Source organism: Phalangium opilio, unplaced genomic scaffold (assembly GCF_054372755.1).
Source record: "Phalangium opilio isolate 3A_F unplaced genomic scaffold, DU_Popi_V2 ptg000039l_2, whole genome shotgun sequence".
Classification (NCBI taxonomy): domain Eukaryota; kingdom Metazoa; phylum Arthropoda; class Arachnida; order Opiliones; family Phalangiidae; genus Phalangium; species Phalangium opilio.
Genome location: NW_028324163.1, coordinates 4,074,958 through 4,090,584, shown reverse-complemented (window position 1 = coordinate 4,090,584; position 15,627 = coordinate 4,074,958). Strand labels below are relative to the sequence as shown.

At 41.6% G+C, this 15,627-nt stretch overlaps 11 non-coding genes across 11 annotated transcripts; all 11 read right to left on the bottom strand.

The window, feature by feature from the left end:
* Nucleotides 1-233: 233 nt before the first annotated feature.
* TRNAE-UUC (transfer RNA glutamic acid (anticodon UUC)) lies at nucleotides 234-305 on the bottom strand. Its single transcript has one exon. It is a non-coding gene; the product is annotated as a tRNA-Glu (tRNA).
* A 78-nt stretch (nucleotides 306-383) lies between these two features.
* TRNAE-UUC (transfer RNA glutamic acid (anticodon UUC)) lies at nucleotides 384-455 on the bottom strand. Its single transcript has one exon. It is a non-coding gene; the product is annotated as a tRNA-Glu (tRNA).
* Nucleotides 456-2,748: 2,293 nt separating this feature from the next.
* TRNAE-CUC (transfer RNA glutamic acid (anticodon CUC)) lies at nucleotides 2,749-2,820 on the bottom strand. The gene has a single exon. It is a non-coding gene; the product is annotated as a tRNA-Glu (tRNA).
* Nucleotides 2,821-3,290: 470 nt separating this feature from the next.
* TRNAE-CUC (transfer RNA glutamic acid (anticodon CUC)) lies at nucleotides 3,291-3,362 on the bottom strand. The gene has a single exon. It is a non-coding gene; the product is annotated as a tRNA-Glu (tRNA).
* Nucleotides 3,363-4,293: 931 nt separating this feature from the next.
* Nucleotides 4,294-4,365, bottom strand: TRNAE-CUC (transfer RNA glutamic acid (anticodon CUC)). The gene has a single exon. It is a non-coding gene; the product is annotated as a tRNA-Glu (tRNA).
* A 229-nt stretch (nucleotides 4,366-4,594) lies between these two features.
* On the bottom strand, nucleotides 4,595-4,666 carry TRNAE-UUC (transfer RNA glutamic acid (anticodon UUC)). The gene has a single exon. It is a non-coding gene; the product is annotated as a tRNA-Glu (tRNA).
* Nucleotides 4,667-5,472: 806 nt separating this feature from the next.
* On the bottom strand, nucleotides 5,473-5,544 carry TRNAE-UUC (transfer RNA glutamic acid (anticodon UUC)). The gene has a single exon. It is a non-coding gene; the product is annotated as a tRNA-Glu (tRNA).
* A 1,634-nt stretch (nucleotides 5,545-7,178) lies between these two features.
* On the bottom strand, nucleotides 7,179-7,250 carry TRNAE-CUC (transfer RNA glutamic acid (anticodon CUC)). The gene has a single exon. It is a non-coding gene; the product is annotated as a tRNA-Glu (tRNA).
* Nucleotides 7,251-7,479: 229 nt separating this feature from the next.
* TRNAE-UUC (transfer RNA glutamic acid (anticodon UUC)) lies at nucleotides 7,480-7,551 on the bottom strand. The gene has a single exon. It is a non-coding gene; the product is annotated as a tRNA-Glu (tRNA).
* Nucleotides 7,552-8,357: 806 nt separating this feature from the next.
* Nucleotides 8,358-8,429, bottom strand: TRNAE-UUC (transfer RNA glutamic acid (anticodon UUC)). Its single transcript has one exon. It is a non-coding gene; the product is annotated as a tRNA-Glu (tRNA).
* Nucleotides 8,430-9,602: 1,173 nt separating this feature from the next.
* Nucleotides 9,603-9,674, bottom strand: TRNAE-CUC (transfer RNA glutamic acid (anticodon CUC)). The gene has a single exon. It is a non-coding gene; the product is annotated as a tRNA-Glu (tRNA).
* Between the last annotated feature and the right edge of the window lie 5,953 nt (nucleotides 9,675-15,627).

The following is a 15,627-nucleotide window of genomic DNA, read 5'->3' as shown; positions in this document are numbered from 1 at the left end:
CGTACTTGCTTAACCAAGTCTTAATTCTATTCATAAACCTATATCCTTAAGTCTATTCTTGAAAAGCGGTACAAAAGCACACGCTCCGATACCGGGAATCGTACTCTCGCCTTCTGGGTCAGAGCCAGATATCCTAGCCACTAGACCATATCGGACTAGTTAAACAAACCCTAAATATTATTCCTATAAATGTGCCTTTAAGTTTATTCTTCAAAAGTGGTACAAAGCACTCGCTCCGATACCGGGAATCGAACCCGGGCCTTCTGGGTGAAAGCCAGATATCCTAGCCACTAGACCACATCGGACTTGCGTAACTAAGTCTTAATTCTATTCATAAACCTATGTCCTTAAGTCTATTTTTGAAATGCTTTACAAAACACTCTCTCCGATACCGGGAATCGAACCCTGGCCTTCTGGGTGAAAGCCAGATATCCTAGCCACTAGACCATATCGGACTGGTTGGAACAACCCTAAATATTATTCCTATAAATGTGTCCTTAAATTCATTCTTCAAAAGCGGTACAAAATAACTCGCTCCGATACCGGGAATCGAACCCGGGCCTTCTGGGTGAAAGTCAGGTATCCTAGCCACTAGACCATATCGGACTTGCGTAACCAAGTCTTAATTCTATTCATACACCTATGTCCTTAAGTCTATTTTTGAAATACTTTACAAAATAACTCGCTCCGATAACAGGAATCGAACCCGGGCCTTCTGGGTGAAAGTCAGGTATCCTAGCCACTAGTCCATATCGGACTTGCTTAACCAAGTCTTAATTCTATTCATAAACCTATATCCTTAAGTCTATTCTTGAAAAGCGGTACAAAAGCACACGCTCCGATACCGGGAATCGTACTCTCGCCTTCTTGGTGAGAGCCAGATATCCTAGCCACTAGACCATATCGGACTAGTTGAACAAACCCTAAATATTATTCCTATAAATGTGTCTTTAAGTTTATTCTTCAAAAGTGGTACAAAGCACTCGCTCCGATACCGGGAATCGAACCCGGGCCTTCTGGGTGAAAGCCAGTAATCCTAGCCACTAGACCATATCGGACTGGTTAGAACAACCCTAAATATTATTCCTATAAATGTGTCTGTAAATTCACTCTTCAAAAGCGGTGCAAAAGCACTCGCTCCGATACCGGGAATCGAACCCGAGCCTTCTGGGTGAAAGCCAGATATCCTAGCCACTAGACCATATCGTACTTGCTCAACCAAGTCTTAATTCTATTCTTGAAAAGCGGTACAAAAGCACTCGCACCGATACCGGGAATCGAACCCGGGCCTTGTGATAGAGAGCCAGATGTCTTAGCCACTAGACCATATCGGACAGCTTGGAACAACCCTAGATATTATTCCTATAAATGTGTCTTTAAGTTCATTCTTCAAAAGCGGTACAAAAGCACTCGGTCCGATTCCGGGAATCGGACACGGGCCTTCTGGGTGAAAGCCAGATATCCTAGCCACTAGTCCATATCGGACTTGCTTAACCAAGTCTTAATTCTATTCATAAACCTATATCCATAAGTCTATTCTTGAAAAGAGGTACAAAAGCACTCGCTCCGATACCGGGAATCGAACCCGGGCCTTCTGGGTGAAAGTCAGGTATCCTAGCCACTAGACCATATCGTACTTGCTCAACCAAGTCTTAATTCTATTCTTGAAAAGCGGTACAAAAGCACTCGCCCCGATACCGGGAATCGAACGCGGGCCTTCTGCGTGAGAGCCAGATATCCTAGCCACTAGACCATATCGGACTGGTTGGAACAACCCTAGATATTATTCCTATAAATGTGTCTTTAAGTTCATTCTTCAAAAGCGGTACAAAAGCACTCGGTCCGATTCCGGGAATCGGACACGGGCCTTCTGGGTGAAAGCCAGATATCCTAGCCACTAGTCCATATCGTACTTGCTCAACCAAGTCTTAATTCTATTCTTGAAAAGCGGTACAAAAGCACTCGCCCCGATACCGTGAATCGAACCCGGGCCTTCTGCGTGAGAGCCAAATATCCTAGCCACTAGACCATATCGGACTGGTTGGAACAACCCTAGATATTATTCCTATAAATGTGTCTTTAAGTTCATTCTTCAAAAGCGGTACAAAAGCACTCGCTCCGATACCGGGAATCGAACCCGGGCCTTCTGGGTGAAAGCCAGTAATCCTAGCCACTAGACTCTTCAAAAGCGGTACAAAATAACTCGCTCCGATACCGGGAATCGAACCCGGGCCTTCTGCGTGAGAGCCAGATATCCTAGCCACAAGACCATATCGGACTGGTTGGAACAACCCTAGATATTATTCCTATAAATGTGTCTTTAAGTTCATTCTTCAAAAGCGGTACAAAAGCACTCGGTCCGATTCCGGGAATCGGACACGGGCCTTCTGGGTGAAAGCCAGATATCCTAGCCACTAGTCCATATCGGACTTGCTTAACCAAGTCTTAATTCTATTCATAAACCTATATCCTTAAGTCTATTCTTGAAAAGCGGTACAAAAGCACTCGCTCCGATACCGGGAATTGTACTCTCGCCTTCTGGGTGAGAGCCAGATATCCTAGCCACTAGACCATTTCGGACTAGTTGAACAAACCCTAAATATTATTCCTATAAATGTGTCTTTAAGTTTATTCTTCAAAAGCGGTACAAAGCACTCGCTCCGATACCGGGAATCGAACCCGGGCCTTCTGGGTGAAAGCCAGTAAGCCTAGCCACTAGACTCTTCAAAAGCGGTACAAAATAACTCGCTCCGATACCGGGAATCGAACCCGGGCCTTCTGGGTGAGAGCCAGATACCCTAGCCACTAGACCATATCGGACTGGTTGGAAAAACCCTAGATATTATTCCTATAAATGTGTCTTTAAGTTCATTCTTCAAAAGCGGTACAAAAGCACTCGGTCCGATTCCGGGAATCGGACACGGGCCTTCTGGGTGAAAGCCAGATATCCTAGCCACTAGTCCATATCGGACTTGCTTAACCAAGTCTTAATTCTATTCATAAACCTATATCCTTAAGTCTATTCTTGAAAAGCGGTACAAAAGCACTCGCTCCGATACCGGGAATTGTACTCTCGCCTTCTGGGTGAGAGCCAGATATCCTAGCCACTAGACCATTTCGGACTAGTTGAACAAACCCTAAATATTATTCCTATAAATGTGTCTTTAAGTTTATTCTTCAAAAGCGGTACAAAGCACTCGCTCCGATACCGGGAATCGAACCCGGGCCTTCTGGGTGAAAGCCAGTAAGCCTAGCCACTAGACTCTTCAAAAGCGGTACAAAATAACTCGCTCCGATACCGGGAATCGAACCCGGGCCTTCTGGGTGAGAGCCTGATACCCTAGCCACTAGACCATATCGGACTGGTTGGAAAAACCCTAGATATTATTCCTATAAATGTGTCTTTAAGTTCATTCTTCAAAAGCGGTACAAAAGCACTCGGTCCGATTCCGGGAATCGGACACGGGCCTTCTGGGTGAAAGCCAGATATCCTAGCCACTAGCCCATATCGGACTTGCTTAACCAAGTCTTAATTCTATTCATAAACCTATATCCTTAAGTCTATTCTTGAAAAGCGGTACAAAAGCACTCGCTCCGATACCGGGAATCGTACTCTCGCCTTCTGGGTGAGAGCCAGATATCCTAGCCACTAGACCATATCGGACTAGTTGAACAAACCCTAAATATTATTCCTATAAATGTGTCTTTAAGTTTATTCTTCAAAGCGGTACAAAGCACTCGCTCCGATACCGGGAATCGAACCCGGGCCTTCTCGGTGAAAGCCAGATATCCTAGCCACTAGACCATACTGGACTTGCTTAACCAAGTCTTAATTCTATTCTTGAAAAGCGGTACAAAAGCACTCGCCCCGATACCGGGAATCGAACCCGGGCCTTGTGGGTGAGAGCCAGATATCCTAGCCACTAGACCATATCGGACAGCTTGGAACAACCCTAGATATTATTCCTATAAATGTGTCTTTAAGTTCATTCTTCAAAAGCGGTACAAAAGCACTCTGTCCGATTCCGGGAATCGGACACGGGCCTTCTGGGTGAAAGCCAGATATCCTAGCCACTAGACCATATCGGACTGGTTGGAACAACCCTAAATATTATTCCTATAAATATGTCTTTAAATTCATTCTTCAAAAGCGGTACAAAAGCACTCTGTCCGATACCGGGAATCGAACCCGGGCCTTCTGGGTGAAAGTCAGGTATCCTAGCCACTAGACCATATCGTACTTGCTCAACCAAGTCTTAATTCTATTCTTGAAAAGCGGTACAAAAGCACTCGCCCCGATACCGGGAATCGAACCCGGGCCTTGTGGTTGAGAGCCAGATATCCTAGCCACTAGACCATATCGGACAGGTTGCAACAACCCTAGATATTATTCCTATAAATGTGTCTTTAAGTTCATTCTACAAAAGCGGTACAAAAGCACTCTGTCCGATTCCGGGAATCGGACACGGGCCTTCTGGGTGAAAGCCAGATATCCTAGCCACTAGACCATATCGGACTTGCGTAACCAAGTCTTAATTCTATTCATAAACTTATGTCCTTAAATCTATTTTTGAAATGCTTTACAAAACACTCTCTCCGATACCGGGAATCGAACCCTGGCCTTCTGGGTGAAAGCCAGATATCCTAGCCACTAGACCATATCGGACTGGTTGGAACAACCCTAAATATTATTCCTATAAATGTGTCTTTAAATTCATTCTGCAAAAGCGGTACAAAAGCACTCGCTCCGATACCGGGAATCGAACCCGGGCCTTCGGGGTGAAAGCCAGATATCCTAGCCACTAGATCATATCAGACTTGCGTAACCGAGTCTTAATTCTATTCATAAACCTATGTCCTTAAGTCTATTTTTGAAATGCTTTACAAAACGTTCTCTCCGATACCGGGAATCGAACCCTGGCCTTCTGGGTGAAAGTCAGGTATCCTAGCCACTAGACCATATCGTACTTTCTCAACCAAGTCTTAATTCTATTCTTGAAAAGCGGTACAAAAGCACTCGCCCCGATACCGAGAATCGAACCCGGGCCTTCTGCGTGAGAGCCGGATATCCTAGCCACTAGACCATATCGGACTGGTTGGAATAACACTAGATATTATTCCTATAAATGTGTCTTAAAGTTCATTCTTCAAAAGCGGTACAAAAGCACTCGGTCCGATTCCGGGAATCGGACACGGGCCTTCTGGTTGAAAGCCAGATATCCTAGCCACTAGTCCATATCGGACTTGCTTCACCAAGTCTTAATTCAATTCATAAACCTATATCCTTAAGTCTATTCTAGAAAAGCGGTACAAAAGCACTCGCTCCGATACCGGGAATCGTACTCTCGCCTTCTGGGTGAGAGCCAGATATCCTAGCCACTAGACCATATCGGACTAGTTGAACAAACCCTAAATATTATTCCTATAAATGTGTCTTAAAGTTTATTCTTCAAAAGCGGTACAAAGCACTCGCTCCGATACCGGGAATCGAACCCTGGCGTTCTGGGTGAAAGCCAGATATCCTAGCCACTAGACCATATCGGATTGGTTGGAACAACCCTAAATATTATTCCTATAAATGTGTCTTTAAATTCATTCTTCAAAAGCGGTACAAAAGCACTCGCTCCGATACCGGGAATCGAACCCGGGCCTACTGGGTGAAAGTCAGGTATCCTAGCCACTAGACCATATCGTACTTGCTCAACCAAGTCTTAATTCTATTCTTGAAAAGCGGTACAAAAGCACTCGCCCGGATACCGGGAATCGAACCCGGGCCTTGTGGGTGAGAGCCAGATATCCTAGCCACTAGACCATATCGGACAGCTTGGAACAACCCTAGATATTATTCCTATAAATGTGTCTTTAAGTTCATTCTTCAAAAGCAGTACAAAAGCACTCTGTCCGATTCCGGGAATCGGACACGGGCCTTCTGGGTGAAAGCCAGATATCCTAGCCACTAATCCATATCGGACTTGCTTAACCAAGTCTTAATTCTATTCATAAACCTATATCCATAAGTCTATTCTTGAAAAGAGGTACAATGACACTCGCTCCGATTCCGGGAATCGAACCCGGGCCTTCTGGTTGAAAGTCAGGTATCCTAGCTACTAGACCATATCGTACTTGCTCAACCAAGTCTTAATTCTATTCTTGAAAAGCGGTACAAAAGCACTCGCCCCGATACCGGGGATCGAACCCGGGCCTTCTGCGTGAGAGCCAAATATCCTAGCCACTAGACCATATCGGACTGGTTGGAACAACCCTAGATATTATTCCTATAAATGTGTCTTTAAGTTCATTCTTCAAAAGCGGTACAAAAGCACTCGGTCCGATTCCGGGAATCGGACACGGGCCTTCTGGGTGAAAGCCAGATATCCTAGCCACTAGCCCATATCGGACTTGCTTAACCAAGTCTTAATTCTATTCATAAACCTATATCCTTAAGTCTATTCTTGAAAAGCGGTACAAAAGCACTCGCTCCGATACCGGGAATCGTACTCTCGCCTTCTGGGTGAGAGCCAGATATCCTAGCCACTAGACCATATCGGACTAGTTGAACAAACCCTAAATATTATTCCTATAAATGTGTCTTTAAGTTTATTCTTCAAAGCGGTACAAAGCACTCGCTCCGATACCGGGAATCGAACCCGGGCCTTCTCGGTGAAAGCCAGATATCCTAGCCACTAGACCATACTGGACTTGCTTAACCAAGTCTTAATTCTATTCTTGAAAAGCGGTACAAAAGCACTCGCCCCGATACCGGGAATCGAACCCGGGCCTTGTGGGTGAGAGCCAGATATCCTAGCCACTAGACCATATCGGACAGCTTGGAACAACCCTAGATATTATTCCTATAAATGTGTCTTTAAGTTCATTCTTCAAAAGCGGTACAAAAGCACTCTGTCCGATTCCGGGAATCGGACACGGGCCTTCTGGGTGAAAGCCAGATATCCTAGCCACTAGACCATATCGGACTGGTTGGAACAACCCTAAATATTATTCCTATAAATATGTCTTTAAATTCATTCTTCAAAAGCGGTACAAAAGCACTCTGTCCGATACCGGGAATCGAACCCGGGCCTTCTGGGTGAAAGTCAGGTATCCTAGCCACTAGACCATATCGTACTTGCTCAACCAAGTCTTAATTCTATTCTTGAAAAGCGGTACAAAAGCACTCGCCCCGATACCGGGAATCGAACCCGGGCCTTGTGGTTGAGAGCCAGATATCCTAGCCACTAGACCATATCGGACAGGTTGCAACAACCCTAGATATTATTCCTATAAATGTGTCTTTAAGTTCATTCTACAAAAGCGGTACAAAAGCACTCTGTCCGATTCCGGGAATCGGACACGGGCCTTCTGGGTGAAAGCCAGATATCCTAGCCACTAGACCATATCGGACTTGCGTAACCAAGTCTTAATTCTATTCATAAACTTATGTCCTTAAATCTATTTTTGAAATGCTTTACAAAACACTCTCTCCGATACCGGGAATCGAACCCTGGCCTTCTGGGTGAAAGCCAGATATCCTAGCCACTAGACCATATCGGACTGGTTGGAACAACCCTAAATATTATTCCTATAAATGTGTCTTTAAATTCATTCTGCAAAAGCGGTACAAAAGCACTCGCTCCGATACCGGGAATCGAACCCGGGCCTTCGGGGTGAAAGCCAGATATCCTAGCCACTAGATCATATCAGACTTGCGTAACCGAGTCTTAATTCTATTCATAAACCTATGTCCTTAAGTCTATTTTTGAAATGCTTTACAAAACGTTCTCTCCGATACCGGGAATCGAACCCTGGCCTTCTGGGTGAAAGTCAGGTATCCTAGCCACTAGACCATATCGTACTTTCTCAACCAAGTCTTAATTCTATTCTTGAAAAGCGGTACAAAAGCACTCGCCCCGATACCGAGAATCGAACCCGGGCCTTCTGCGTGAGAGCCGGATATCCTAGCCACTAGACCATATCGGACTGGTTGGAATAACACTAGATATTATTCCTATAAATGTGTCTTAAAGTTCATTCTTCAAAAGCGGTACAAAAGCACTCGGTCCGATTCCGGGAATCGGACACGGGCCTTCTGGTTGAAAGCCAGATATCCTAGCCACTAGTCCATATCGGACTTGCTTCACCAAGTCTTAATTCAATTCATAAACCTATATCCTTAAGTCTATTCTAGAAAAGCGGTACAAAAGCACTCGCTCCGATACCGGGAATCGTACTCTCGCCTTCTGGGTGAGAGCCAGATATCCTAGCCACTAGACCATATCGGACTAGTTGAACAAACCCTAAATATTATTCCTATAAATGTGTCTTAAAGTTTATTCTTCAAAAGCGGTACAAAGCACTCGCTCCGATACCGGGAATCGAACCCTGGCGTTCTGGGTGAAAGCCAGATATCCTAGCCACTAGACCATATCGGATTGGTTGGAACAACCCTAAATATTATTCCTATAAATGTGTCTTTAAATTCATTCTTCAAAAGCGGTACAAAAGCACTCGCTCCGATACCGGGAATCGAACCCGGGCCTACTGGGTGAAAGTCAGGTATCCTAGCCACTAGACCATATCGTACTTGCTCAACCAAGTCTTAATTCTATTCTTGAAAAGCGGTACAAAAGCACTCGCCCGGATACCGGGAATCGAACCCGGGCCTTGTGGGTGAGAGCCAGATATCCTAGCCACTAGACCATATCGGACAGCTTGGAACAACCCTAGATATTATTCCTATAAATGTGTCTTTAAGTTCATTCTTCAAAAGCAGTACAAAAGCACTCTGTCCGATTCCGGGAATCGGACACGGGCCTTCTGGGTGAAAGCCAGATATCCTAGCCACTAATCCATATCGGACTTGCTTAACCAAGTCTTAATTCTATTCATAAACCTATATCCATAAGTCTATTCTTGAAAAGAGGTACAATGACACTCGCTCCGATTCCGGGAATCGAACCCGGGCCTTCTGGTTGAAAGTCAGGTATCCTAGCTACTAGACCATATCGTACTTGCTCAACCAAGTCTTAATTCTATTCTTGAAAAGCGGTACAAAAGCACTCGCCCCGATACCGGGGATCGAACCCGGGCCTTCTGCGTGAGAGCCAAATATCCTAGCCACTAGACCATATCGGACTGGTTGGAACAACCCTAGATATTATTCCTATAAATGTGTCTTTAAGTTCATTCTTCAAAAGCGGTACAAAAGCACTCGGTCCGATTCCGGGAATCGGACACGGGCCTTCTGGGTGAAAGCCAGATATCCTAGCCACTAGTCCATATCGTACTTGCTTAACCAAGTCTTAATTCTATTCATAAACCTATATCCTTAAGTCTATTCTTGAAAAGCGGTACAAAAGCACTCGCTCCGATACCGGGAATTGTACTCTCGCCTTCTGGGTGAGAGCCAGATATCCTAGCCACTAGACCATTTCGGACTAGTTGAACAAACCCTAAATATTATTCCTATAAATGTGTCTTTAAGTTTATTCTTCAAAAGCGGTACAAAGCACTCGCTCCGATACCGGGAATCGAACCCGGGCCTTCTGGGTGAAAGCCAGTAATCCTAGCCACTAGACTCTTCAAAAGCGGTACAAAATAACTCGCTCCGATACCGGGAATCGAACCCGGGCCTTCTGGGTGAGAGCCAGATATCCTAGCCACTAGACCATATCGGACTGGTTGGAACAACCCTAGATATTATTCCTATAAATGTGTCTTTAAGTTCATTCTTCAAAAGCGGTACAAAAGCACTCGGTCCGATTCCGGGAATCGGACACGGGCCTTCTGGGTGAAAGCCAGATATCCTAGCCACTAGTCCATATCGTACTTGCTTAACCAAGTCTTAATTCTATTATAAAAAAACGTCTTGGTTTGGACCAAGGCCGAAAAAACAAACGATATGTGTGAGGTTTATCATTTGACTGAAGTATCAGATATTGCAATTGTTTTAGTTATTTTTATCCATTTAATCCTTAATCAATATTAAATTCAATCAACTGATTTTACTGTTAATCGATCCATTCCCTCTAAATTAATTGAAAAAATTACATATCTACGCTTTTTCAAGAACAATTACATTTTCCGAAAACATTTTATCATGAAATTAATTATTTTGAAGGGAGTCCGTGTTGAGATGTCAATATTGAATATTTGAAATATTCTACTGACTTTCTAAAAAGAGCAGGTGAACTTTGACACAATTAGAAAGGAAAATGTAAATATTTAATAGTGGATGCCAAACAAGGGTGTTGCACGAATTTATACATTTAATTTCGTTAATAGAAATGCTACATTTCTATTGTCGCCTCTATGAAGAAAATATTGCACTGCAATTTCCCTCTCCGTGCTTTAGAATTTCTTGGTCATAATTCAGTCTTCATTTGAAACGTCATTTCTACATTGTTGGCGCTACTTGTACACCGGTTACGTATTACGCGTAATCATTTTAGCACGCTTAAAGACCATTTTGGAAAACAGGGGCGAGGCCACCATTGGGGTATTCTCCCTCGCACCAATGGTCACCGCCAGACGGTGCCAAAGTTCACTAGAGGCAGGAGGCTAGTCAACTAGCTCTGCCTATAGCGGTGCTTCTAGGCATCACCCTTGTGTAAACTTGAACCCAAAATTTTTTATATTGGGAAAATAGAGGAAGAGGGTCGGAGTAAAGTGTGAGCTTCTTCGCATAACTGGTAATGAATAATGTGTATACCCATATTATTTCCGCATGAAATGTAATCTTTACCCTTATCTTTGGTTATATCAGAAGTAATATAAGGGACTAGAAGTATCGAGGTAACCAAACTCTTCACTTGGCGATGGAAGCGGCATAAAATCGTCAAATTTGTTCACTAGTGCTAGGCTCTATTACCAATGCTAGGGCACTTTAATTCTAGTCCCTTATCTTACTGCTGGTTATATTTATACCGATATTATATTTTTCCTTTCCTACAAAACGAAACCACACAGGATAAACATTGTTGCTTTGTCTTAAGAAGACGACATTATTTTATATATTAGTCTAAGAAAAAAAGTTCCTTATCATATTTTCTCTAACATCAGTCTTCTCAGAAACTTACTACAGATTTAAATTTTTTTGGTGCAAACTTGAAAATTTGTTAAGCCAGCAACAATTAAAACTATGTCCGTCAAGGTGCTTACAAGTTAGTGATCAACGACACGAAATCCCTTCAAAATAATTAATTTCATGATAAAATGTTTTCGGAAAATGTAATTGTTCTTGAAAAAGCGTAGATATGTAATTTTTTCAATTAATTTAGAGGGAATGGATCGATTAACAGTAAAATCAGTTGATTGAATTTAATATTGATTAAGGATTAAATGGATAAAAATAACTAAAACAATTGCAATATCTGATACTTCAGTCAAATGATAAACCTCACACATATCGTTTGTTTTTTCGGCCTTGGTCCAAACCAAGACGTTTTTTTATAATATCTGTCACTTCAGTCTTATTGTAATTAAAATTTGAGTAATTTTATTTTTGCTTTACCGTCATACATTTTGGGTTGAAAGAAGAACTTATGTATCGTTAATTACATTTAACTTATATAAAAAATATAAAAAACATGGATTTCGATAAGCATATAATTTGTACTTTATTTAAGAAAAAGTTTAAAAATTACAATATTTAAAATATAGAATAAAAATGTTTATTTGTTTCGTACACTCTATACATATACAGTGTGGTCGAGATCAGACCAACACCTTCCTTTATGTACAACCCCCAATACTGCCAACGGCTGATGTCATACTAAATTATACAGCGTGTAAATAAATGTCTGGAATTCATGCTTATTATATGCTAGTGACAAGTTACAAAAAGAATACTGGGAGGCTATTCTCTAAAAATCGAAAATCATTCGGATCACTCCGAATCCTTATGATTCGGATCGGGCTCATTCGGAGTGGACCGAACAAACCGTATTCTCTAACCCCAATCCTTATCGTCATTCGGATACTTCGAAAATTTTCTCTCAATCCAAATGGACGTCACTTCCTCTAAAGCCACGTGGTACCTTTTGACGCCCACTTTTCCTTTATTGGACAATTTTACTTGGCGCGCTTTCAAATTGAAGGGATGGAAACTTTGGTTTTTCTCAAGGAGTGGAAATTTTGGGAAATGGTCTTTGTAATGGGAACACATTCAATACAAAGCAAATTTTCTCTTTTTCGATTTCTTTTCTTAAGATAGAAACAAGTGCTTTTTTCCTTTTTTATTTATTTATTTTTGATAAAAAACATTTATTCTTAAATTCCTTCATAATATTCTTTCAAAATGGGTATTAAAGAAGACGCTAAACAACAGTTAATATACGTCGAATTTTGAATGAAACTTAGCGCAAGTTTTAGTAGGGTTAAATTTGAGGCAATGATAACCTAGAATAACAACGTTAATTAATCGAAAATTATAATCCAATTGTGTGGATCTCGTGAGATTATGATAAATTCATTAATGTAGATCATTAGCCCTCTATCAATGGTTACACACCTACCAAAATTTAATTATTTAAATAGATGCTAAACGAAATAACCAAATTAAATCTAGCAATTATTAATAATTGATGCAATTGGTCAAAAATAGGTGGCTCTAACTTACAAGCCCCGGTAGAAAAAATATTAAAATGAACAATTAAATCTGTGTTAAGTAATTGGATCCCGCGTAATTATCCCCTAAATGTAGGATTAATTCAACGGTGTTTTTTTACCTTTAAATCTACCAAAAAGCCGTCGATCTACCATTCTACCTTGTAGATTTCGCCAAGGCCCGCCAAGGCCTAAAGCCATTTCCCGCTTTAACCTAAAATTTTGCCCACGCTTGATTTTAAGTCTCGAAAAACCCTTTGAACTCGTAAATCGCGACGGGCAATGCGATTACCATGTTCAAATCGCAAACGATGAAGCTTGAGTTGAAAAAACAAAGCAGCCATACTAAATAAAAATATGAACCGCAGCTAAGGTACGGGGAAAAATACTAGAAAACTCCGGCGAAAGTTCCGCGAATCTAAGATTGATGGAGGGAAGAGAGGCGGTTAAAACTCCGAATGCCCGATTCGGCCATCTCTTACGGCCGCCGAATGATTCGGAGGGGTTATCACCGTATGATTAGGATAAGGTGCTTACAGAATACGTTTTATTTTCAATCGGAGAAATTGACTCCGAATGAAAAGATTCGGATCGAAATTCCTCCAAAAGGACCTTAGAGAATAGGTCCCCTGGATAATATGCCTGAATACAACAAAATATTTTAAAGCACAGTCCTACGATTGGTCTTAGAACTGTTTGGTAAACACATCAACGAAAATATTCGACGTTTCTAGAATTGTGGTTGAGGCACTCTTCCAGACGACTGTCCATGTCTTGCAATACATTTGCAAGCAGTAAACTCATGACGCCTGGCAAGACTGATGGTATTGCCGTCTTAGGTAATCCTCGTCCGTTAAGGCATGATGTAGGGGGGTATGATAATGCCGGTAGTGATGCCATTGTAAACTGGCACAAACAGTAGAAAGGCTTAGTGGAACTTCTTGTTCCACCGCTCTATTATTACTTATTAGCATGAATTGGCTTCAAAACGTGCTACGATGTCAAAATCTCTATCCTCATTACTGACTATACCGTCTCTTCTACATTCACGATCTTGCACGTCCATTAACTTGGCCCCCCAGGTGCTCAAATCGCCACCAAACATACATGGATCAATTGCACCAAGCATGCACCATCATGCACCACCCTTAACTTAGCTTGCACCACTACGGTTCGCCTCTAATTAATTAAAGATTTTGGGGGGCTGACGAAATGAAAGCCCCCCAGGTATCCGAAATGAAAAATTAATGTCATATTCTATGTGCACCATCCTTGCACCAATATGCACAGCCATTTTTATTTTTCTCACTGTTAATTTATTACTAAATACTGCAACCGCCACCAAACCTACATGGATCAATTGCACCAAGCATGCACCATCGTGCACCACCCTTAACTTAGCTTGCACCACTACGGTTCGCCTCTGATTAATTAAAGATTTTTGGGGGGCTGACGAAATGAAAGCCCCCCAGGTATCCGAAATGAAAAATTAATGTCATATTCTATGTGCACCATCCTTGCACCAATATGCACAGCCATTTTTATTTTTCTCATTGTTAATTTATTACTAAAAACTGCAATCGCCACCAAACATACATGGATCAATTGCACCAAGCATGCACCATCATGCACCACCCTTAACTTAGCTTGCACCACTACGGTTCGCCTCTAGTTCATTAATGTTTTTGGGGGCTGACGAAATGAAAGCCCACCAGGTATCCGAAATGGAAAATTAATGTCATATTCTATGTGCACCATCTTTGCACCAACATGAACAGCCATTTTTATTTTTCTCACTGTTAATTTATTACTAAAAACTGCAATCGCCATCAAACATACATGGATCAATTGCGCTAAGCATGCACCACCCTTAAGGTCGAGCTAAAGCCAACTTGGGAAGGGGGGAGGGGTTGTTCAAATGCCTTTAGTTTCTGCTCATTTCCAAGCAAGTGTTTCAATTAAAAAATTTCAAGACTTTACAAACCGAAAGACAACATTTCAAAGATTACAACAAAATTGTGAAAAACTTTTATTTTTGAAATTACATTAAGTTAAATGACATTAAATTTAAAATTACTAATTCCAATATATCTTGTCTTTCCGTTGTTTAAATTGCATAAAATTTTGCATACACGCGCATTTACACCTACGCTAGGGGTTAATCGAGACTGTTTTGGAAAATGTCAATTATTTAACTAATTAAGTCACTAATTAAATTAGTTTATTCGCTTAATTAGGTTCATAATTGACATTTTGCAAAAGTGTCTCGATTAACCACTAGCGTAGGTGTAACAATTTTGTTGTAATCTTTGAAATGTTGTCTTTCGGTTTGTAAAGTCTTGAAATTTTTTATTTGAAACACTTGCTTGGAAATGAGCAGAAACTAAAGGCATATGAAAAACCCCTCCCCCCTTCCCAAGTTGGCTTTAGCTCGACCTTAAATTAGCTTGCACCATTGCGGTTCTCCTATAGCTAATTAAAAACGTTGGAGCTGGCGAAATGTTAGCCCCGAGAAAACTAATCTCATATTCTATGTGCACCAACTTTGCACCAATATGGGCCTTCATTTTTCCCCCACTGTGAATTCATTGTTAAATACTTCAATCTTTATTACTCTTTTAGAGTTTTTTCTCTGGTGGAGATTTTCTCCTTAGTTGTCTAAAGCCGGGAAGGGGGATCCGAGGAAAGCCAAAATAAGGGGTTTATGTACGACACGCATGATTGAACATGATTCAGTTTATGTTTACAATGATATGTCATCCTTTCCCATAAAATTACTAGAAGCAAAGGATCCGGCGTTCTCCGTAAGAAGGTTTTGGTTATTTCATGGTCGCCATTTTAAAATATGGCTTCTCAATTAAATTTAATAATCATAAAGCCCGTCGGAAGGATATTGCGAACCAATATACAAACTGTTGATAAAATCGGTTGAAACGTTATTACTTTATTTGCCTTACGTTTGTGAGCCCCATTTTCTAAGATGGCCGAGGATTAAAACCAAAAACTGCACAGCCGCCATAGTGT